A 26,864-nucleotide genomic window follows, 5' to 3' on the forward strand; every position below is an offset into this window, starting at 1 on the left:
GGCTTCACAAATTTCAGTAATCAGGAAAGAATGAAGTCTGTGTCCCTGTTCTCAGTGTCCTACAGATTCTTTCAGGAATACCTATGCCATGCTTTACATTCCTTCAGGGACTTCCTTGTTCTGGATGTGCCAAACACTAGAACATGAAATTTGAATCTACATCAGAGAATAAATAAAACTAAATACAGAGATGCAGTGTCTCTCCTTGCTCTGAAACAGATTGTTCTTCTATGTCCTTGTCTGCCTTCAAACATAGCTTAGACAATTGGATGTGTACCCTAAAATACACACCACTGTACACAGGCCTTGCCCTTCTTGAAAATGGTGGTAGAGTTTGAGGGTGGTTATTGCCAAAGGACACATGGGTTCATAGGTTCATAGTTTGGTACTAGGCTATCGGCTCTAGGGCCTGTACAAGCCTAGCCATAACAATTCCCTGGCTATTTCTTCCCACGATATTTACTTTCTTTTTACATGGCCTTTGGTATAAAAGCCTTTTATTTTTTATAATTCCTATGGTTAACAATGCAAATTAAGAAAAATAGTACAGTCTGTAATCCTAATTAAAAAGAGAGAAAGAGTGTTAAATCAAACACAACTCTAATTTAATGGCACCAAGATTTATGTCAGTGCTCCATACAATTCTTCTGTCACGTCTTAAAAGTTACTTAATATTTCCCAAATGTGCACTTGCACATTCCCAGTTATATGCCACATTAGATATCTGTCTGCTGTCAAGCACGTCAGGTCAAATTTCAGATCTTAGTACCCCATTTAATTTACCATATGCCCATAGATTATTTTCTAAGTATCTCATTTCAGTGATAGCAGTATGGAGGGACAGATTTATTGCTCAATGCTTCCCCATTTCTGGAATAATAAAAATTATATAAACAGAGTTATATCTTCACTTCCTTTAAGGCATTCCTTTGATAAATTCATCCTGGGTCTGACTTGCTTTGCCCTCTTGGAGGTAAAGTGTGCCCTATACAGGTGGGTATCGGCAAGGAGATTATTTTTAATGAAGAGACTGTCCTGCTTGTGATTCTATGACTGTATGAGTGGTACGCTAAGTCATTGAATTTAAGCATTAAGGCAATTTGCACAGGTCATGCCTGATCTCTGCCTCTGTGTGATTCATAGAGGCCAGCTAGGCTTAGGCATGGCCACTTTCAGTCAACTTATGCAAATCAGCAGTAAATGAGATGCAAATGCAATCATCCTCAAAACTTCTTATGTAATGAACCCTCTTTCTGCCTATTTGCTCTTCAGAACTTTCTTTTATGCATTTCAGCACAGTACATACGGACGTTATAAAAGGTGAACTCACGCTTTTTATATACTTTGCAGCTGGTGAAGATGATTGCTGTAGCTGACAGCTTAACTAATTCTCAATATGAGCTTCTTGTCTTGGTCAAGCCAGAATTGCTTGTGGCCACCAGTGCTCACCAGCCAAGAAGCTGCAGATATAGACAATGATAAACTCATTAGAACTTTAATAATAAAGGAATTCTTGATAGATTTAGAGTGGACATTGATATCATAATGGTTTTAGCAAGTTTGTATGGCCCACAGAGGGGAACTGGGGGGATGCGTGGTCCTCTTACACATGTGGATACTAAAGTATGTATAGCCCTCACTATACTTCCCCTGAGACTATCCAGATACAGACTCAGGACACATTAGGTGTTTCTCAGGTTTTTGCCTTGAGAATATTTCAGCAGTTCCTTGACATACTCTTGGCATGTGTAGCATATTTATCTGTCATTATCACCCCAGGACTGAGCCAAATCCATGTGTACCTTCTATGGGATAGCACAGTTCCCTGAAGTCTCTGGTGAGATAGATTGCACCCATGTTGCCATTAGGGCCCCATCATGACCATGGGGGGAGTGGTACCAAAATAGCAAGGGATACCATTCCATCAACTGCCAGGTAGTGTGTGTGTGATGCAAGAGAGTGCATAGATTCATGGGTTCATCATAGGAGGTTACTGGGCTAGTGGCCCTAGAACCTTTATAAGCCTAGCAATGTTACTCCCGGGTTGCCCCAGTTGTCCTTGGTTAGATGGGCATACTTTGCAGATCAGCACCAACTACCCCTGTCCATGAAGAACATGGCTGCCTCCGCTGACACCACCAGGCTGTCCAATATGACTGGCAGTGCTCATAATTCCTATATTGGGCATGCAAGGTGCCTCTACAGCATCTTTCTTCATGGCAGGATGCCCCATGGTCCCCTTGATGGAGTTAAAATTTTAACTATATGTAATTAGTAATATACTTTGGAAAATGTATTGCTTAATACTAAACCACCCTTCCTTGTTGTATCTCTCCACCCTTTTTTCTTGTCTTTTCCAGGTGAAGCAGTCTATGCACTCAGGCCATGGTTGATGACTCCAGTCTGTAACCCTCAGGGTGCAACCAAGAAAAGCACAACCCCAGTCTCTGTCAGACAGAATATTATCATAGAGTGAGTTCTGGCCTGCTGAAAGCCCATTTCCATTGCCTGGATGAGGTTGGGGGTGCCCTTTAGTATGACCCTGCTACTGCATGCAAGACATCTTCCTTGGGTTGCATTCTACACAACATGATCATGCACTGCTCTGTTGAAGTACTCCATGATGGCAGTGCAGCTGCCACTAGTGGCCCTTCTACCAGTGATGATAGTGTTGGTGGCCAACTGTCCACAACTATGGATCATGACATTCAGGTTAGTGCCACCTTTATTATAAAAAAACACAAAGAGTATAACTGATGCATGCAGTTCTGTATGTGGGCTGTGTTGTGTGGTGCAAGGCCTACTGTCACTGCACATTAGAAAGACCTTCTTGCATTTAACACTATTTTAAGTAAAGTTATATGCTTTGTATATCTGTTTTGTTTAGTGGCAGCACACATTCAGAGCCATGCCTGACTGTTCACTGAGATCCATGCAGTGAATTGTACTGGCAAGAAGCAAAATGTTGAGAATGTGATTTCTTCTGTATTGTTGTATGTGGTTAGCTAAAGGGCTTGAAATGAAATAGATAATGTGGTTAGCAGTAGTTCTGTTTTTGCAGGGAAGTTCATTACTTGAGAATTACACAGGGAAGATTTGAGTTACTAACTGAAAGAAATGTATTTATGTAAGCATGTATTTCTACAGGATCTCACCTTGCAATTTGCAAGAGGTGTTCACTTCCACAGGAAAAGAAAATTTTATTACATTTTTTATGGTGTGTTCTACTGTTTCTGTACATTTTCAGATACATATAACAAACCTTCTTCTCTGTTATGGCACTGCACATCAGATTAATACCCTCTGTTATAGACACCAACCCCTGTGTCATTAGAAGTGCTTGCAATAATCATTTGTGCAGTGCTGAGGGTTAATTGGTAAAAGTGCTAGTGTTCCTGGCAGGATTTATTGTAATATTGTAATCATATATCCCCTATGGCCCTACATAATTTTGGTCTGTAGATATTCTTTTTTATCTTTTTAAACTTTTCTCTTATTTTAAACAGTAACATTGTTTATGCCAATCACATGCTACTGAATGTGATATGTGGCTTGTGATATTTTCAGTAGTAGCACTGTGCTGTCTGACTTATAATAGGTCACATGTGTCATGCATAAAGTCCCCTAAGTAATATGTGGGTGATGGTGCCCATGATCATGAGGAAATTCTTGAATTTGAGCTTGATGCTGACTTGCTGTGATGACATTACCTACTGGATGCAAGTAATGCTACAGACGCTGATCTCACAGTACTGCGTGATCATGACCTCAGCTGAGATGTTCTTTTACATGTAGATGAAAGCTGATGAGGCTAGCCTGCCTTCTTGTGGGTTATGTCCCAATCACTTTTTCCAATACTTTGCTGAGAACCACATGATCTGCATTCTACTCTGCTCCCATGTGTCCTGCCAGTGCCCTGGCTTCGTCCTTGTCTAGCAATGTTTCCAACTTGAGTCTAGTAGGTCCTGACTAGTATGCATATGGAGGAAGAGATGGTTGTAGATGACCGTGATCATGGCATTATCCCTGCTCTGCACCATTCCCTTGTACTGGTGGAAATCCTCATGTACACCCAGCAGTACACTGACCATCTTTAGCTGACTCTGTGACAGTGATCTGCACTTGAACAATGTCTTGAACCATTTGTTGCTGCACAACCAAGACTTTCCATGTGCCTGTAGCTATCTATGACATGTACCTTTGCATAGCTGGTCTATATCATAAAGACAAAACGTCAAAAGAGAGAATGTTTTTACATCAACCACAAATAATCAAAGCTGCAAAACCTCGAATGGCCACAACAGCGATTTTTTTCCCAGGGAAAAAATTTGCTGGGCCAAAAAAAAATCTAAACACAAAATAAAGTGAGGGTCTTCACTCACCATGTCCCCTGATGTGGGAGGCTGTGCCCCCCACATCCCCCCTACTTAAATATAACAACTCTGAGATTGCATTACAGTGGAGAAAATGGCAGAGCCCCAACAATGGCCCAGCGATTTTTTTCCCCTGAGAAAAAAATCTTTGTTGTGGTCATTCGAGGTTTTGCAGCTTCAATTATTTGTGGTCGATGTAAGAGTGTTTGTTCTTTTGAAGTTTCATCTTTATAATATAGACCCTGCATAGCACCCCTTTGCAGCATTACAGAGGACACTGATACTCTTGAGATTATACCATTTTCCTGAAGGTGTTTCTGTGGTTCAGCAAACACTGGTGTTGAGCTATATGGAGTACCACCCTGTAATGTCCTCATCTACTTGAATTTGTGAACCTGTGTCAGTGCCTGCAGAATTATGTACCTGCTGTGGGGATAGTTGATCCTGCCAATACACTTGCTGACTGCATGCCACTGTCCTCAGGGTGTGTCATAAATACAACAGTTATGGCATCATCATCATCAACATCTGTTCTACTGTCAACATTTGCCAGTTGTCCTGACACTGTAGAACTGCTAGTTTCTGCTTCTTTATAATATAGACCCTGCATAGCACCCCTTTGCAGTATGGCTGCACATTGAGTAATAGCTTATTTCTAGTGCTCCCAGTGTAAAAACAGGAAATCAGCAGAAAAGGCCAGTAAACTTGTGTTTATGGGTAAATGTCAGTATCTGGCTAGTAAGTCCACTGTCAGGATGCCAGGAATAAAGAAATACAGAAGACATGGAAAAAATCAGCTACAAAAAGTGAGGAAGAAACACTGTTGAGAGTTCTGCAGCTATTCAGCAAATATCAATACAACCTTCATATATGACTTCCAGTAACCTACAGGAAGGTATAAGACAACTGCATACATACCTGGTTAAAATAAACAAAACACAGATGGAGTATATCAACACAACAACAAAAGGCTGGAAAAATGGAAGAAGCTTTAAACAGATGCTCAGATGAGATGATAAGCTGCAAAAATCAGAGGTTAAAATAAAGAAAAGGTTGGCTGAATATGAGATTATTCAGAAAGAGATGTTTAAAAAATAATAGAATTATAGGACTGAGCATGTAGGGAAAATCTGAGTTTTTCAGCTATACCAGAGAAGTTGGAAGGAACAGACTGCATTAATTTTAAGAAAACACAAATAAGCAACTGGACTGGTATTCCAAGAGTTGTTAGTTGAAAGGGCATCATGTGTATGCTCCAAACCTGGCTATAAGAAAGCAACCTAGACATTTAATAATAAAGATGCAATCCTATCAGCAAAAGGAACTGATTCTGACAAAATTGTGGCAAAAGAACAAAGTACTAAAAGTGGGAGACAGTAGAGTGTGTGCAGAGAATAATTACTCATTGTACATGAGACAGAAGAGAAGCAAATTTATTCCACTCTTCAGGGATTGTTGAGATGCAGATGTGAGATTCAAGCTGCTGTACCCAGCTGTCTATAAGGTATTCTTTACTGGAGGGACAAGGTCTTTTTTTGATGAGGTATGTGCTAGGGAGGAAATACAAGGGCTTGTCCAGTGGAGGGTGGGCTGTGAAACAGAAGGAGATTCTGCTTCTTCTTCTTCTGGTAACAAAGACCACAGAGGGACTGTACCTGGGAAACCTTTTTTAAGTTTTTCAATGGAAAATGTTGGAGAGAAGCAAGACTGCATGAGAGTTGACTAGAAGAATCGAGAGTATGCTGGAAATGAAGCAGAGACAGGATTTCAGAGATGAACAGTAATAAAACCAGTAACTAAATATGGGATTATAATGCAATAATTATATTTCAGAAATATGACAGAACAAGAAAATCTGGAAATATCTGACTTTTTCAGAGTTTGTCAGACTTGTGGGGGACTCTAAAGCATATGCCCTACTTCATGCCATTAATGTTCATAAAAGTGCTTTGGGAAGGGCAAAAGGATGAGGAAAGTTAACTGTAAGTAAAGATTTTTTTCTTAAATAGTACCAATTTTGTGGCATGTAGTTTTCTTTACATGCTATAAAATAATTTTTCAGTTATTTTTAAGTGTAGTGGAGATTGTAAACAGGTGCTGCTGTTCTTTTTTTCTTTTCTTTCTCCCTTCTCTATGTTCTTGTTCAGTTTTACGAAATGTGGGTACTGCAATGTATAAAAAAAGCCTGGTTAAAAAGCATGATAAAAGAAAAAATAAGGTGCTTTTTCTCATTCTTGCATGGAAAATGACTGGATTATAGACCTTAGATTGATTTAGTTAAAAGTTTTAAGCTGACCTTCATATTTCCATAGAAACAATCTGATAAAGAGAAACTGGCTACCTGGTTCTCATGTCTCCATGGACACAATCTGATAAAGAGAAACTGGCTACAGTCTGGTGGAGAGTGATTGGCTGAAGAAAAAAGAGAGAAATTGGCTAGGAGATAATGTTCTCTGAAAGCATTCAGAGGTTTTCCCAAAATAGATAATGTCCTCTGAAAGCATTCAGGGGCTTACTCAAGGTTGTTAATGTTCTATGAAAACATTCAGGGGTTTTCCCTGCTGGGAGGGCTATAAAGATAAGACAAAACCAATCAACATTTAGTAGAAGCACAGGCTGCACCATGTCTCTTAGCATGGATGACCTTTATTTTAGGTTAACTCAATTCTGTGAGTGTGGCTGCCAGTTTATTTGAAGGTGTACATACTTTTTTGTGTTAGTATTATGTTAATAGGTTTTAGGGGGTATTGGGTGTGTTTTTTGAGTGCTTTCAACAAAACAAAAAGTTTTATAAGATGTGACATAGGCTCAAATGTATATGACAAGAAACAACTGTATGAGTTCAGCCTGCCAAACAGTGTACACATGTAACACAAAAGCTGGAACTAGACATTCAACAAAAAAGGTGTTATGCATAAAAGGTGGGAATAATAATATTTTAATACAATGATGCTTTCCTTAATGCCTTTAAATGTAAATGGTCTCACAGATAAATACAAACAAGAAAGAGTAGTGAACTATATTAAAAATGTAGAGTGCAAATAGTTATGTTACAGCAGACACACTTACAAAGAACTGAGCATATGAATTTGATAAAGGTTTTCAGGATGACTATTCAGTGGAATACCTGGGTCAGCGGAAAAGAGGAGTACTTATATTAATTACAAGAGGAGCTCCAATAGTGAGAAGAAGATAAAGAAGATATCAATGACAGATTTGTAGTGTTAAGGGGATACTAGCAAGGGAGGAGGATTACGCTGGCATGTATTTACATTCCACCTAAAACTGCTGTAATGGAGGTTAAGAAATTTCTTGAAGAAATAATCAGTTTTCAGCAAGGAATATTACTTATAGGTGGGGACTGGAACTTAATTTGCATCAGTGATGATATGTCTGGGGGTCCAGAAGGGAAATTATAAGAAAGGAGGGTAGATTTTTGAAGACATTTATGAAATTATTTGGCATGGAATATGTGAATTCAATAATAGGAATTCTAAGTGAATTTACATATTATTCCCCAAGATGCTAGGCTAGACAGAATTTACATTTCACAGGAACATGTGCATTTAATTTAAGGTCTTGATACCCACCCAATAACTATTTCAGATCATGTGCCAATAATAGCTACAATAAAAAAAAACAGAGGGTAATGAAATAAAAATGAGACATTGGGTTTTCCCCACCTATCTATTAAAAAGAGAGGAAGTTAAGGAATGGGTAGTGGAAATTATTTAGGAGCTGTTAGAGAAGATAGACATTTCTTGTAAAAATATAGCTAAGGAGTGGGATAAAATTAAGGTGGAGTTTAAAATAGGGTGGAAATAAAAGAAAGGGAGCTATAGTTAAGAAATAACAAGAATTATTTAGAGGGACTGACAAATGTTAAAGTATTGCAGAAAAGGGGGAATCTCACAGAACAAGAAGAGGATCAACTGCAGAATGTAAGGCAGAAAATAAGGGATTACCTCAATAATATGCACAAACTTAGAAAGATTGCTATTAAGCAACTGTTTTTTGATAATAACACTAGAGCACAAAAACTTTTAGCACGATGTCTCAGGCAACAGAAAGTAGAAAGAGCTGTGGCCAAACTTAAGGAGTGTATAACAAAGAAGGTAACAAGTAATCCTGTAGGGTATTAGAAATATTTTGGAAATTCTATGAGAGCCTCTATAAAGCAGAAAAATATGAAAATCAAGAAAAGATACAAATGGAAATGTTTATGGAAGAATTAAGTATGCCAAGTTTAGAGAGGTAGATGAGCCTCAATTTATTTATTTATTGACATTTGTTAATTTGGTTGGTCCAGCTGGGCCTGTGGCCCATTTTCAGTGGAGACGCGAGGAGAAAAGCTCCATTCACAACAATTTACTGTAAAAAATTACTAACAGTTAGGATAGGAGGAGATGAGATAAAATTGTGATGTATAACCAATCTACAGGAAAGTCCCCAGGAATAGATCGTATTCCTCTGGAAGTTTGGAAGCTAGGAGGAAAAAAACTTGATAAAGATCTGGAAGGTTTTAACTACCACTGTACAGAAAGAAAGCAGTTGTAGCTGTAATACCTATAGTGGGTAAAAATCTATCAGATCCAGCTTCATGCAGGCCTATTTCAATACTAAACTATGATTATAAAGTGTTCATGTCTATAATAGCTAAAAGAATTGCAAAAGTAACTCCAAAACTGATAGATATGGACCAATGTGGTTTTTATGGAGGGGAGGCAAACATTCGACAGCATTAACAGAGCATTGATGATCCAGAGGGAAACAGAATGTAAGAAAATGCCATTGTTGTTGGTGGGTCTTGCTGCAGAGAAAGCATTTGACAGAGTAAGCTGGGACTTTATGAGCAGGGCAATTGAACCATTTGCATTTCCTGAAAAAATAATAAGGTTGATTAGGAGACTATACGAGGGATCAGAAGTGGAAATTAAAGTGGATGGGGTCCTCTCTGATAATTTCTGCTTGACCAGAGGAACCAGGTAGTTGTGTTCTCTTTCCCCTTTATTATTTGCATAATATTTAGATCCACTGGCAAAGAAAATAAGGGACTCAGAAATTCAAGGATACAATTGGTATGGTAGTCATGAAAAGCTGACTTTATTTGCAGATGATATTATTTTGTACCTGACAAAACCAGAAAAATACATTACAGTGTTTTGGAACATTTTGAGACAGTTTCAGATCTTTTTCAGGATTCACAATTAATGAAGATAAAATAAAGGCAATAGCGGTAAATTATGTACCCACTCATGGACTGGTTCAAGAATACCCATATTTATGGGGACATGATACAATTAAATATTTAAGAGTATGGATTGGAAATGGTTCTGTTGTGGATTAAAAATGGTTCTATTGTGGCAGCTAAGAATATGTGGGAAGAGACTAAACAAAAGATAATACAAAAGCTGAGAAAATGGAAGATTGTTGTATGGATATGGATAGCAAGATACAAGTAGTTAAAATGTTTTAAGTCATTTTAGTCTTATACACAGGTCAGGCATATTTTTATCAACCAGAGGAGAAGTTGTGGGTAGCAATTAATAAAGAGCTGAAGGACTTTATCTGGGAGGAGAAGATGGCAAGAGTCAAGTGGGATAAGCTGATTCTTCCAGTAGAACAGGGAGGATTAGGATTAGCTAATTTGAAGGGATATTTCAGAGCTACACAGTTAAGGCTCTTATACATAGCACAAGCAGAAAACTATAATTCAAAGTGGAAGGGGATGATGATGAAAAACGGGAAACTCAAGAAACAAGGAGAGACTGGGATTTTTGGATCCAGGCCTTTAAGGAGAATAACAATAATCATGCAGAATATTATATCCATAAAGTATCAGAAAATATTCTAAGAAATAAACCAACATGAGAATGGATAAAGGAGATTCTACTGATAGGGATGACTGCAATTAGAGATACAGACAATAGGCAAGAGGGGCTGGAATTTATTGGACAAAACTGGCAAAGGAACCAAGCTAGTGGGAGCAAATAATTAGAAGGAAAGATAATAGAATGGGAAGATGCCAAGAATTTATTTTGACTGCAAGTTAGAGATTGCCTTTCCTATCAGGGATTGATATCATAGTACAGGCAAAAAGAAAGAAATAGGGGTGGTCATAAACAAAAGACCAGCACTGGTAGAGTTTTTAGTAGAATCTAGAACAGAAGCTGCCATTAAAAATGAATAATTAGTACAGCATGTAAAATATTGCACGATAATTGTAAGAATCAATCAGAGGAGGTTAGAAAGGATTGGGAAGAGGGACTGGATAATCAATTCACAAAGAAACAAAGGTAGGATATATGTATGTCTCCCAAACATGCAACAAAATCTAGAAGATTTAAGATTTTTGCCTGGAAATATTTACATAGATATTTTTATACCCCAAGTAGACTCCAGAGAAGAGAATTTTCCTCAGGCAGACAGTAAATGTTGGAGGTGTGAAAGGGAAGAAATAGATAATTGGGAACATATTTTCTGGAAGTGCAGTGAGTTAGCAGACTTTAAGGATTCCCTGCAGGATGCACTGTCAGAGATGCTAGGTGGGGAGATTGGCCTGATGAGGGAGATGATTCTTCTGAGCTATGATACAGAATCAGAATTGCCTAGACATGGTAAGGCCTTGCTGTGTCTAATAATGGTGGCTGCCAAAAAATCACTTACTAGAAAATGGAAATCAAAATCTAAACCAATTATACTGGAAGTAGTGAATATAGTAACATAGATAAAACAACTAGAACTGAGATCTTTAGAAAAGGGTAGGAGCAAACTACCTAGGAAAAAAAATGGGAAATGTGGGAGCAATACATACAAGGGAGGAGTGAGGCCTAAAAGGCGACAGGATTTGAATGAGCTATGTAATGTTTGAGTGAGAAATATTGGGTAGATTATAAGTGATGTATAATGTTTGCAACTGGGAGTGTATCAGTATGGTTTGTGATGCAAAAATGCTTGTGACTAGAATTGTATTGGTGTGGTTTGTTTTCATTTATATAAATGTATGATTGTCTATATAGTAAGTGATGGTTTAATGAAGATGTTTCTTGTTTAAAGAAAAAACAGGAATTGAATAATTTGTGTAATATTGCTTAGGTTATATGATATATATAGCAATATATGTGAAGTATAATGTTTGTTATGTTACTATAGTTTGATTACTTTTATATGAATCTAAATTTGTCTGTGTCACAAGTGACAATTCAATAAAGGTGTTTGAAAAAAAGTAAATGGAGAGTGCATCTGTTGATAAGAAATGCCATGTGTTATATGTACCCAGCTACCTTTCTTAGCATTTTCCATTATACAGTTTTGCATCAGGAATGCATCCTGAATGGGTAAGTGTGGCTGCCGTTGAGGTCAATAATTGCTGGTGTTCACATTACCTTTGATTATGTCTGTGGCATCCTCATCACCACATTCTCTGTGTGGAGAGAAGGTACTCCTTATCAGCTGTTAAAGGGATTATTGTTGGAAGTCTCTCACTGGTACTGCTGTGGGCACTGTGTTCTGTCAAACCTTTGCTCTGGCATATCCCATCATGTTGTATGCCCTCTTTCTGCAGGTCATCAATGAGCAATTCCTACACTCAGCTTGTATTGATATGCAAAATTACTTGTTTCCATGCCTTAACTCTCTTAGCTTGTTTTGGCCCTCTTTTTCCAGATTGGCACTTGCCATACCCCATGAGATCTTTCATGAGGATGAGCTTCTCTTCAGGGCTGAAGTTATCATTCCTTTCTCTGGATCCCTGCTGCAGTATCATGTATTCATCTAAAAACATATGTGAATGCCACTAGCAACCCAGCAGTGAAAGTATCATCCAAACTGAATTCATGAGTACAGACTGCCAGTCCTGACATTTAAGTTATTTGCCAAAGCATACTATCAGGAATATAATTGAAGAAGGCAAGACTTCCATTTCAGTCCTAAGACCTAAGGTCAGAGCAAAGGCATACCAGTAAATACACTAGTACAAGCATCTATTATTTATACTTTGAACACGTATTCATCACAACTTGAACAGCACACTGTCAAAATGTACAGTGTTGTCTACCATAAAGTTTTCTGAACACATTAGCAATGATAAGTATCCCAGCTGTGACACTTAACAGTTTGCCACTCATGTCATTCATATCACTATACACCTGCAGATCTACTTCATCTTACACTAAACGCATTCTCCCACTAATATTCTTAACTTCAATTTCCCTAAATTTCCATCAATTTTCAATTGTAAGTATTTGTCACTTGCTTTTATCTGTTTTTCACTTTCCAAAATCAGTTGCCAACAAGTGTGTCTAAACACAGTTAAAAATGGCACCTCTATGGGTATAGGCATGAATTGCTGCCTGTTTACTCATTTCTTATGCAAATGAAGCTCATCTAAGTTGAAATGTATGAATTGCAGTATTACATGTTGGTGTATCTTTTGTCATGGATGTAAACTAAGTTTGGCTTTTTGTGGGCACAATTCACTGAGAGATGCTGAATGTGGGAATGTATGTCAGTGCTTAGCATTTCTCAATCACAGTTAAGTATGCTGTATCCTTGGAAAACATATCTGTTATATTAACAGTTAAGTTGAAGTCTACTGAGCCCTAATCCAGCAGCATCCATCAAACCATAGCACTCCTTATCACTCACTACCAATCATTTACATCAGAGACATGAAAGAAAATGTAAACAATTGATTAAACATCATAAGATAGTATAACCTGCACTAATTTTAAAGCCATGCTGTCATAATTTGTTATACTAACACTTTGATGACCTTTTTTCAGCCTAAGCAGTGCATCCCTTTGCATAACAAAGACATCGGCTTGTTGGATCACTCATACCTCTCTCTTCAGTGCAGTTAGTAAATAAACTTGACACTGCTATCACTTCCATAGTTAATACTCCTACATGGTTACTTGAGTTGGCCCTCAGAATTTCTGGTTCACACCTTCTTATTCCCTGTCCTGTACTTAAATGATTTTCTTTTGTACTGGTACTTCATAGGACAACAGCAACTGTAAAAGCCCAGGTCTGAGACCCAAGCTGGTATGAGAAGGAGTCAAAGATGTTTCTCTACCTGCTGTGGGGCAATCAGTAGTGGTACCATTTGACAGAATTATTAGTCAGTGCAAAATATAATAACGTTTTGTGTAGTATTATAACTGCTTACTATATGCTTACTAAGCACTGTCAATAAAATAAATTTGATATAACACCAAATTATAATTACATTTGTTTCCATTGTGTGCATATCTTTTGTTCCATCTCTTACTTTTTTAATTTAATTATGTATTGTTTTCCATTTATTGTTTTCCTTCTTTCTTTTTATGCTCCCTTTTCCACAGGTCCAGATATACCAGGGGCAAACTGTCTTCATGACTCCCATGTCAAGGAATGTTCTCCATCTCCCTCTGTCCTCCTGTGGATGCCCTCAAAGGGTCAGGGTGGTAGCTCCAATACTGTGGACGCCTTGTCATGGCACATGTTGGAAGGCATGAGCTTCAGGACCTGGTTGAAAATGTGGTTAAGCATACAGTGGTATGAAAAATAAAGATTCTATCACCTGCCAGAAACATAGTGCCCATCCTTTGCCACTTCTTCCAGCAGAACCTTCTTGATGTCTTCCTTCTCTTATGCTCCATACGTTCTGTGTCCCCATTTCCATCTGTCCTCCAATTAGGGTATCTACATAAGGACACCCTATAGTCACTACATAGCTCCTTTATCTTTTCTTTTAATTCACCCTGCATAGCTGTTCTGAGTGCTACTTGCCTTAACTACCCGCCATTAGTTTATATGGCCCTGCATAGTACTATGCTTGTCCCCAACTTCCAAAAATATCTGAAAGTAATCCAGACTTTATACACTAATGGATGCATCCACACCTAACTGTAGCATTTCTAATCGATTTTACAAACTTATAAACAGTCCAAAAGATAAGTCAGTATTTCTGTGTAGGCTTTAACTTAGCCATGGCCACCACCATTAGCTGATTCTCATTATAACTGCATATAGATAGAGCTGCACTTTCCGCTGATAAGCCTTGCACAGGTATGAACCCAGGTACTGTGAATACAAGCCTATGAGTCATGAATCAATGAGAAAAACAGAACATTGTCATTTAACTGTATCCAAATTTAGTACCAGACTCTCTCAGGACAGTCTTATTCATAACATATCTTGATGATAACTTTTACATTACCATAGGAATAGCACAGAGCTAAAAGTTACACGTTTATCCAGTCAACAATTTTTTTTTGGAGGGGTGGGATGTATAGGATCATGGTTTGTAAAGCTTTTTTCTTTGCACAATGAAATTATTTGGGTTGTGTTTCCTCCTCACTTTGCTACAATATAACCATACTTCTTCAATGCAATTTCTTCTCTTTGTAAAGTGTGCCACCTTTTGACTTCTTTAAAATGACAGTGAGCATATTAGGACAATTCTGTTCTTCTTATGAAACCTGCCTGGCTAAGATGCTAATTTGATAGCACTGTACCTTCATTGATTACATCTCTAACAGTGAGCTCTCTTGACAGGTGATTGATTGGCAGGACACTGAAGAGAGGTTTCTTTCCTCTTCTTCCAAACCACAGTTTGATTGCATTCACACTTGACACTGGTGCTATGCTTTTCCTACTCACTGACCCAGCACATTAATTTGAAAAAATTGTGTCAGTTGAATAATCTGTCAAAACTGCCAACTTTCACAGAAAATATGATAGGAGAAATGATACATACATATAAACTGAAACTGTACATTTGCTGGATGGCAGTAGTTAGCAGACGATGAACTCCATCACTACTATAAGTGACACCTCCATCCAACACTTTTCCATGACGAGTGATGAGGGATTTACAACATAATTTCCATTTATCCAATCCCCATGATTGCCTAGCTTTCTCAGTTGTCTTTCTTTTTTACAAGGGTGATAGCATGATGTTCAACAAATCTCAGGCTTAGGGCTATTGTGCTTTTTCCTCAATATTCTCTTGTTCAAAGTTTTCTACAAAGAGAAAATAAGAAAAATGCATTTGGTTTGAATGGCATCCTCTTGGTCAAGAATATTATTATTCTCCCTCATCTGAAGTGGCATTTCCCCAATTGCTTCCCTTCTCCTCAAGGGCTATCTAATTATCAATAACAGGCAGGTGTTGCTCCAATTCAGTCACATTTTTCACTTCACTGTATGATTCCTGAAGTTTGTGGGTGGTGAAAATGTGTGTGTGTGTGTGTGTGTGTGTGTGCGTGTGTGCGTGTGTGTGTGTGTGTGTGTGTGTGTGTGTGTGTGTGTGTGTGTGTGTGTGTGTAAGCGTGAGAGTCTGTGTGTGGGTGTGTTTATTTGTGTGTAATTACGTGTATAGTATACATCGATAGGTATATACATATATAATATATATATATATATATATATATATATATATATATATATATATATATATATATATATATATATATATATTTATATTTATATAAAATCTATATATATGGAGCTACTTCAGATGATTGAACTTTCAAAAGTTCAATTTTCATATGACCGAGACCATATGATCGAACTTTTGAAAGTTTGTACATCTAATAAAAATGTATATATATGAACTCCGAGATCACACTACAAGGTGGAAAAGGGAAATCTTCCCATTCCACGCTGTATAGAGATCTCTGTTAGGAACGTTCGAACTTTCAAAAGTTCGATCATATGGTCTCGGCCATATGAAAGTCGAAATTTTGAAAGTTCAATCATATGAAGGGGACCCATATATATATATATATATATATATATATATATATATATATATATATATAAATATATATATATATATATATATATATATACACACACACACACATATATATATTTATATTATATATATAGATAGATATAGATATAGATATATATAGCTAGATATAGATGTAGATATTGTAGATATACATACAGATACACTCATACAAACACACACACACACACACACACACACACACACACACACACACACACACATATATATATATATATATAGAGAGAGAGAGAGAGATTGATAGGACTCTACAAGGGTATCTTGATTTAGTTGGAATGAGTTTCTTTACACCTGCACTACAGAGCAAAAACAGTGAGATGCTAAACAGGTGCTTGTAATCATCCTTTATGAATATGTGAGCTCAGTTCAGAATGGAGTTTGAAGTTCAGCAGTAAAAGGCAAACAGCTGGATAAATAAGTGTTTGCATTTCTGTGGCTAGAGTTGGAGTATTTTCTTTGTTTACAATTTGAGTTGTGAAAATATTAAAAAGACTGAGACTAGAAGACTGACAAGAAATTTATTCTAGAACAGGCACTGAGTGAAACCTATAAATGAGATTGCATATTAAAGCCTTGAAGCAAGACAGTTCTTTTTGTGAATTAAGACCAGTCTTTTGTATGCATGCACTAAAGCCTGTATTAAGGTATGTGCTTCCTGAATGGCATCCTCTTTTATATAAAGCAAACCACTGCAATTTTTTAAGTGAAATTTGTCACTTTCATAAGTTATTTGCTTGTTTTGAGCCTAAAAATGTAACTTATTAATTCCTGGAACTATTAACTTGCCACTGTATAATTTACTGTGATACTGAAAAGGTAAAATGTTACTACCTTCTGCTACTGGATAATTTTCTATATACAATAGTTCCTAGTAAATTTCTGCTGTAGGTACCAGAAATGTATTATTTACTAAAAAAGAAACTTTTTGCTTTTTTATTTTCACTGAGCAGATACATATTGTATATTTTAAAACCATCCTTCTTTATCTAATAAAAATAAGAACTGAGATACTTAGATCTCTGTCTCTTTTTGGTTTGCAACTAAATACACAAAGTCACTGCTGTTGACTGGTATATGGTCAAAAGGCAGTTTTCAAATGGGTAGAATGCCTACTCAAAATATATCGACTACACTACAGCAAATGGGTAGTGCAGTTCGAGAATCTGAGGTCGGCATTGTGCACCAAGATTGTGGTTCAGTGAGGAACAGGGAATTAGCCCATTTCCTCACTATAGTGCGATCTCGGAGTTGGTATATATAAGTTGCAGGGGGTGTGGGGGGTGCAGGGGAGCTTGCTCCCCTGCAAAATAGTAAAATACATGTTCCATTAACTATGGAATGTCATGGTACGTGAAGGTGCATAGCATGGCTGACTGACGTCACCTCCTGCTATGTCGAATACATCGGACTACTGGTATCAATGTATTCAGTTTCAACCTGGCCGGAATTTCAGCGTTCCAGATTCAGGATTTTGGGTCAACCATGAGATCGGTCGACCCATGAAGTTTCCAGATTTCAATAGTAAACCCTGTGTTTTTATTAAAATAGATAGACTGATAAATAGTTACAATTCAAAATATAGAATTGTCAAAATATAGAAAGGTTTTTGTGAGTACTCAAAATATAGAGTGCAGAAGTGACTAAATGCACATTTCTTGAATGTAATAATGCTGATTGAAGTTTTATACAGAGTAGATAAGTAGTAGTGTGCAATAAAATGAATATGTGACTGACAGGTGCAAGCGTACAGGCAGGGTTAGGGTTAGGTTTAGTACATATCAGTATTGTGGTGCAGGGAGGCAAAGCAATAAATACACTCAGCAAGCCAAATATATATTTAATATTTTTTCTTTTTGTCTTCTGTTTAATTTATTTCAATTAAAAAAAAATCAAAGATAAAAAACTAATTTTCAAATAAGGTATAGCTAGATTAGTAAAAATAGGCTGAGGTGGTCCATAAAATAGTTATTTACTTTGACTAAACCCTTAACCCTTCATGTCACATTACTAAAAATCTTTTCCCTAATAGTGCCACTAACAAGACGACACTGGATCCTGGTTTTGTAGCTGGGGTTTACTGATAAAGTGTTGTTTAGTAAAGATGAAATATTCAGTGTTTTGTGATTCAATATTTTTAGCATTTTGCGCATTCATTGTTTTTTCCTAATATTTTGAATTCAGTGTTTTGAGTTTTCTTAATTTTATACAGTCATTACTCAAACAGAAAATGAACGTATGTACATTTTTCAACATTTTGTCTTTTTAAATGAAGTTTTATTTTGTTATAACCAAAAAACAAAAAGCAGTAACAATAACAGATGTTAAACCAGTTACTTTCAACCACTACAAAAAAGAAAAATAATAATAAACAATGATAAAGAACAGAAGCAAACTGTATACAACAGCAAACCTATGTACACATATTTACAGAGCTCAGCAGTTCAAAATATATTATCCACCCATTAATTATTACAGTAACAGAAGCATGAAGATGCTGTCTGATTTGCTTGTATCTGAGTTGATAATGATAGGCTAGTAACTTTTGGCATTGGCTGGAAATTTTACTTGCTTTGCCAGGAATTTAAACACATACAAGAGATTCCCTAAGTATTAGCACAATAAATTAACCAGAAGCATTAAAAAGGGAGCATACCAAGAGTTCCAACACTTTAGACATATTAGCTTGATGACACTGGACAAGACCCAAAAAACTTAATTCACTTTGTGATCCCTAAAATGTGGTTCAGAAACAATTCCAAATGCTTAAAATTAACATTCAGTAGGAACAGGTGGTCCATAAATCATTGCCAACCTATTGAGCAGATACTTCCAGTAAGCCCGAATCTTAGGACAATTGTAGAACATATGTAATAGATCCATATTCACTGCACTGCCAGTAACTGGAATCAGGGTTATGCTTGGATTTCCACACTTTGTTTGGGGTAAGATACCACCTATAAATCACTGTTCTGTAAGTCTAAATTTTTCTGCCAACAGCTAAGTTGATGAGTTGCACACTAAAAAGAATCCCATTACAGAGTTCATTGGAAGATCCTGTAGGGATCTCCACCTGGCCTTTATTAGTCATTGGACTGCAAGTGCCCTGCTTTCAAAAAAGTCCTTCTAGATTAGTATAAACAAATGCAGCAGGAACCAGTAAAGTGACAATCCACAGCAGATACTTTATTTTAGTGCTTTCGTCGGCCTTAAGCCATTGACATAATCAGAAACACAGTTTAAAATGATTAACTGACTTAAATTCTCAAACCACTGTCACATGGTCACCAAGGAATCCTCCCCTAAATAGTCATTTAAAAATACATTACTTTACTCTGAGTGAAGCTAAAAAGGCTAACAGAGAGTCATGAATAAACATTAATATTTAGATCTGTCATTATCACATAAGACAAATTAGATACTGTTAATAAGTCAATAAATACATGTTACAGTACAGTATTAAGTAATATTCAAATATAAATAAATATACATATTCAAAAAATCTCATTAATAAAAATATTGTAATTAGATAAGAGGAATTTTTTATTTTATAAATAACTAAGTATGTTGTATTATATTATTAACAAAACTAAAAAATTCATATATAAATTTTTTTACACATAATAACTAACCAATGGGGCATTTAGATATGGAAATCTGCCCTTAGTTTTAACAAACTGGTAATAGATATAGTCTCATTGAGACCCGGGGGAACTGATGCATTGCACCTGCGCTGCCATATTAGCTCTCTATATTCCAAAAATGTTTTTTTTGGACCACCCCTTTTGTCCTTATCCACTATTTGCTCCAAACCAACACATTTTAAAAAATGACCACTCGATTCAAATATGTGTTTAGCAAGAGCATTACTTAAGTTAACTTTACGTATATCATACTGATGTTGATATATACGCTTATTCAGGGCATTTTTTGTTTTACCAATATAACATTGTCTACATTTTTGACAAATCGCAATGTAAACTAGACATTTACTAAGACAATTTAACCTTTGTCTTAGTTTAACTTCACCATATCCCATAATATTAACACTGTTCGTCCCTAAAATGTAACAGCATTGCCCACATTGCCCACATTTTCTCATCCACCCAACTTTCTCATCAAAACTACTTCTCTCGATAATATTCTTAAAGTAAGAATTCCTTTTGTATATAACCAGTGGTTTTTCACCCACCTTTTCCCTATGTTCCAAATCATTCGTCAAAATGCTCCAATTGTTAAAAATCACATCTTTAATATCCTGAAAAACTGGACTAAATGTTATAATCATAGCCTGATTATATCTCATTCCTGTTGTATCACTTGTACTGCTAGTATTAGTTCTCACAGTATCTGTAACAATAACGTTAGTGTTTGCATCTAATAAAGGAAAAAAGTGGCCGTCATTTCTTTTTGTTGTCACTTCTTGTAATATGGGATCAATAAACCCTTCAGGATAACCCCTTCTAAGTAGCAAACCCCTCAATTTCTCAGTCTCTTCGAGAAATGTTTCCACATCACTCACCATTCTAGCCAACCTCACCCCCTGTCCCTTAACCAGGGACCTTTTTTGATGCAGGGGGTGAGAACTATCAAAATGAAGCAGAGTATTCCAATAAGTTGTCTTTATATAGATGGTGGAAAGAAAACTCTTATTACTAGTCCTTCTTAATCTCAATATCCATGTAAGGAATCTTATCCAATGCAGTCAACATTGTAAAAGATGAAAAGGTAGTGCTATCATTTAAATAATCAAAGAAATTATCGAGAAGGTCCTGTGTACCTTCCCAAAAAATGAGTATGTCATCCAAGAATCTACCGTAAAATTTACAAAATTTGAACAACTCATTGTTAAACACATAGTTAATTTCCCATTGTGTTAAAACAATGTTTGTAAAAAGGGGGCACACGCCACCCCCATTGCCACTCCTACCCTCTGTTTAAAAAATTGGTTATCAAACACTAAAAATGTATTTTTAATAATTAGTTCCATTAATGTTTGGAACATTAAAATTCTTTCATGCCTAAATGAAGTGTTGGAACATAGGTAATCATAAAACCACAATATACCAGTGTCATGGGGAATGACAGTGAACAGATCTTTGATGTCGATGGTAACCAAAATTAAATTGTCACTAAATAAATCCCCTTTTATTTTTACTTAAACAGTCCCATGAATCCTTAAGAACATGTTGCTATTTGTCTAAGACATATTTGAGAAGAAAATCCACAGATTTTGCCAGATTGCATCTACAATGGGTCTTGGGGGGGGGGGGGTCAACTAAATTTCTGTTGGTATCCTAGGTGCACTCTGTTGAAGAAAGTTGAACTCACTATTAGTAATTTTCCCATCTATCAATAAATTGTTCAGGGTAATATCGATCTGCCTATAAGCAATATTGATTTCATTTATCGATATTTCATTGTAAATGTCACTATAAAGATGTAACAACATTTTTTCCACATAAGATCTTGGTCCATGATTACAGTTCCCCCTCCCTTGCCAGGTTTCATAACCCTAATAGTCTTGTTATTAACAATTTGCTTCAGTAGTATATTTTCATATTTTGTTAAATTAGATATATAGTCATGTTTCTTACATTTAACAATATTTCTAATTTGACTACTGCATACATTTTCAAATATATGCAAGATAGGGTGCAAGGGGGGGTTAAAGGTACTAGATTTCTTACATTGCATGTCGGGAATAAACAAATGTTCATTATCAAAATAAAACTTTAAATTCAACTTTCTAACAAAAGTTATTAATTCTAACAACATTGTCTCAATCATTAGAATTTTTGTAGGGACAAAATTTAAACCCTTTTGAAACAAATCAGTCCACTTAATATCAATATGCACTTCACTAAGACTAAACACCTTAAAATCTCCAAGAGTATTATTAATAATTAATGCATCCATTTGCGTGTGTGCATCATTTACCACCTGTTCGATACTCCCCTCCCCCTTCCCCTGTAGGGGCGACCTCTGTTGGAATAAGTATTCCTGTAATTCCCATTGTTCTCTGTTGTCATGTTGTAGTTTGTCTGTCTCATTCGATTCTGCAAATGTTCTGACCTCCTTGGGGGAACTTCTAAAGGGACTGCAGGTTCATCAATGACTTCATTTTCACCCTCAACAACATTAATACCATCATCATCACCATCCATCCTGTTCACCCCTATACCCATATATTGTGTTCTATTTCTAGTATTGGGCGAAGGGTTAGCTATTCCTTTTTCATATTTGCCTCTATCTCTTTCTAATTTTTTACTCTTTTTGTTAACTATTCCATTTACTTCTTTATCAATATTTACAAAAATAGCCCTGTATTTATCTATCTTGAATGGAAAACACAAATCACTTTTTTAACTTGGTATCACATTCATCAATGGTATTTTTCAAAATGTTCATTTTTTGTCATTGTCTTTCAGCAGCAGTCCCAAAAGTTCACAGCCATGTCCATTAAACATAGCTATTAAATTGTTGTAAAACTCTGAACCTTGCACTGTACCTGTTGGAAATTTCCATACTCTCAATCCCTTTGGTACGTGCTCTCTCCGCAAGCATTCTCTCAATTAATCATTTTCGACCTGCAACTTCTTAAACTTGAATAGTTCCCTTTCATAATGAAGGAGTTGCTCATCTACTGTTCCAACGCTATTACTCGATGTAATATTTCTAAATTCATGCTGAACACCTTAATTCGTCCATTCAACTAAGGAAAAGGATGCTAATTCCGTTCCTGTTTGGATCGGGTTGTTGACAACACTCTCTGTTGTCCGTCGACCATTCATGAGGCACAAAGAAGATGTTGAGGCAGGGATAGGACTCTCTTGTCCTGGAGGGATAATAGAATCTAGCGTCTCAGTGATTCTATTCAAAATCTCATTGTGAGAGCCAAAAATAGTGGGTAGGGCACTAAAGCTTTTGCCCAAATCCGTAATTTGTTCTGACAGCACCAGAATCAGTGCTGCAAGGCTCCCTATCAACTGGTTAAATTTATGTAGGGATCCAACCATAGCATTGTCAATTGAGGTGCCTGTCTCCATATCAAACATGAACGAAGAAAAACAATTCCACAATGACTAATATAAACAAATGCAGCAGGAACCAGCAAAGTGACAATACACAGCAGATACTTTATTTTAGCGCTTTAGTCAGCCTTAAGCCATTGACATCATCAGAAACACAGTTTAAAATGATTAACTGACTTAAATACTCATACCCCTGTCACATGGTCACCAAGGAACCCTCCCCTAAATAGTCATTTAAAAATACATTACTTTACTCTGAGTGAAGCTAAAAAGGCTAACAAAGATTCATGAATAAACACTAATATTTAGATCTGTCATTATCACATAAGACAAATTAGATACTGTTAATAAGTCAATAAATACATGTTACAATACAGTATTAAGTAATATTCAAATATAAATAAATATACATATTCAAAAAATCTCATTAATAAAAATATTGTAATTAGATAAGAAGATTTTTTTTTATTTTATAAATAACTAAGTATGTTGTATTATATTATTAACAAAACTAAAAAATTCATATATAACATTTTTTACACATAATCACTAGCCAATGGGGCATTTATATATGGAAATCTGCCCTTAGTTTTAAGAAACTGGTAATAGATATAGTCTCATTGAGACCCGGGGGAACTGATGCATTGCACCTGAGCTGCCATATTAGCTTTCTATATTCCAAAAATGTTTCTTTTGGACCACCTCTTTTGTCCTTATCCTTCTAGATTAGACTTAGTCTGCCTTTTTGCACTATAGACCATTTTCCACAGGACATTACCAGATCTTTCACTCGCCAAAACCTGCTTGTCCATATTTGTACTAACTGCTTATACACAAAATAATCTTGGGTGTGTGTGCTAAATTCCTGTTAAATAGTGGGAAAATCTTTTAGTGTCTTATCAGGCCTCCCCCAGGTGATTTAGATTCTCTCCGTTATACCATTAGAACTCCAGCATTTTGAGAACTCCAGTATTTTGCTGAAGAAGAAGATGCCACCTTCCCCACTGCAGGATGATGCACCTTCATTCCACAGCAAACCACCCATGAATCGGCTTTCCTCAGATAGGCATTGGTTCCCCAGTGTTATTGACAGCCAAGGTTCTGGCTGATGTTCTGTGCTTTTCTTGTGAATTGAAAGTTGGATAATCTGATTTAGGTGAAAAGCTGTAATGTAGCTCTGCACATGAGGAAGGCCCAAACTCCTGTATTACCTAGGAGTGTAACCAATTGAGGCCAAGATACACCTGCCTGATTCACCAAGGACATAACTGTTGATCACTTCTTGGATAATCTTTACTGCTTGTTGGAGAACTGAGATGAGTATACATCTGACCAAAAACAGTACTTGCAGGAAAATCATAATTTGCACTGCCCGGATTGTTTCCACCTTAGGATGGAGAAGATGTTCACTTTTGGCAAATGTCTGGAAATCCTGGCAGTTAACCTTCTGATGTTATCCTCAACTGCAGAGGCTAGAGTAGTTGCCAAATGCAAACCTAAATACTTAGGGGAAATAACTTTAGGAATGCCAGAAGTATTCAGTTCATAACTTTGCTGCCACATTGGATGAGGGATTGCATTTTAGACCTGAGGCCTCACCAAAATGTTGGAAAATCTTTGTCAAGGATAACAGAAGATTGGTGCTCACCAGAATGGAAGTGTCTGCAAAAAGTAGAAGGGAGATACATATTCTATCTAGGGCCTTTTGTTGATTAATAACAGTTCTAATTTGATATGATAATCTAGCCATCACTAATAGGAAGACCCCCGGTGAGAGGGGGGCATCCCTACCTTGTGCATCTACCAATGGTTTGAGGTAAGGACAAGTCAACACTGACCAAAACTCTGAAGGTGGGTTCTTGATACAAATATCTGACCTAATATATATACCTATGCCCTAGATAATAGTGTTCCAGTACCTGAAACAAAAAGTCCTAGCAGACTGTATCAAATGCCTTCTTGATGTCAAACGAAACAAGCCCTGTCCGCTGCTGAGAGCAATTCTACCACATTCAGAATGTGGCTATCTGTCACCAGTTGTTAGATATTTCCCTGGGGTTAACAAATCACTTCTTATCAAATGATAACAGAGATGGAAGAATCCCTTCCAAATGGTTTGACAATATTTTGGTAAATATATTTTGAAAAGATTAATTAGGGTTATTTGTCTGAAATCACACTCTGCTTTGTAATTTTGTCTTGATCTAGATATAAACCAGTCTGCTTTTCAATCCAATTTTTTGTCTTTATTGCAGACAAGAAAAATAAAGTACAACACATGTAGGACTTTCAAACAAACCAAATTCAACCCATATTATAACATCCTACATAAAGTAGTCCAGTCTTGTTAACTTCCATGTTTGTGGTGGTCACAAGAATTCATAGGCATTTTTAGCTACATGTCATTTATTTGTCAAGACTGCTTACAACAATTTCTTCCAGCTGGGCTCTCTGCTCCAACTACTTTTGACCTTATTCTTCATTCAGGATAAGGCTCACCCAGAGTGGGTGCCACTTTCACTCTGCAGGCCTCTTGCTTTAACTCCATACTCAAGCTGTCTACAACAGCACTCCTGTGAGGACCCTTCCGCACACATTTCCTGGAAAAGTACCACACAGCACCAATGTACAGCAAAGTAGCAATAGCCTGATTTATTTATGTCTCTAAGGCTCTTTTACTAGTTGAATGCAAGCTTTCCTTTGATTATACTTGACACCAATAGCTTAGGACTTCCCACCAGTAGCTTTAACCATTTCACTTACACCATGTCACACAGCCCCACCCAACTCAGATTCAGAGATTATCAGCTGAGTAATCACCAAGACTGAGAAATCCAACTTAATTGACAGGTCTGAAAAGAACCTCACTCCTGCCGTAGAGTTAATTCCTTAGCCTTAAGTTTCCATAACTAAATGTCTTCCCTATCTTACCATGTTGGCAGGACACATATCCATTTGTCTTGATTTGTCTGGTCCTTTCAGTTTCACAGTCACTTTTTCTGTGGCTTACAGTTTAACTCCTTAAGTCTGAGCTGGTCATTGAGCCTTGATCTCAAGGGTCATATGCCTAGGAGCTAAGGAACTGTTATTGTTTTCCCTTTAAGAAACTACACCATTTTGTCATTTTCAGTTCACAGTTTGCATCAATTCTTCCAGCTTCCCATGCACATTTCTTTTGTGCCTGCTGCACACAAAGTTCACAACATTTTTATGCATAACAGCATTGTAATTCAGCTTTTATTGCACAGTACTTATAATGTTGTGGAATTTTGGGGAAAAAAATCCCTTGACAAATGTCAAAACTGATAGTGTATATAACATTTGAGTCTTTGTAGTTTATGAGCAGCTTTCATCATTTCAGCTTCTTTCAATTTCATCAATTTGGTTAAGTCTTTTTTATCTTTTTGAATTAAAGCAATGTCCTGCTCATATTTCTTTAGATTACTGTTTGCTTTCTGTAGCTTAGATTTAACTACATAGGTGGAGCTCTCATAAAACCTACACTAGATTTTATATTCACTCTCCATTTTTTGCATTCAATGATTAGCTTATCCACCTTACAGCAAAATTGTATGTTTTCTTCCTGCAGAATACTGAAAATGTTCCTAATTATTTTATAACTTTCATCTAGATCATGTATGTCCTGACAGATTGCATTTT

Source organism: Protopterus annectens, chromosome 7.part0 (assembly GCF_019279795.1).
Source record: "Protopterus annectens isolate FY-2018-M chromosome 7.part0, PAN1.0, whole genome shotgun sequence".
NCBI lineage: Eukaryota > Metazoa > Chordata > Ceratodontiformes > Protopteridae > Protopterus > Protopterus annectens.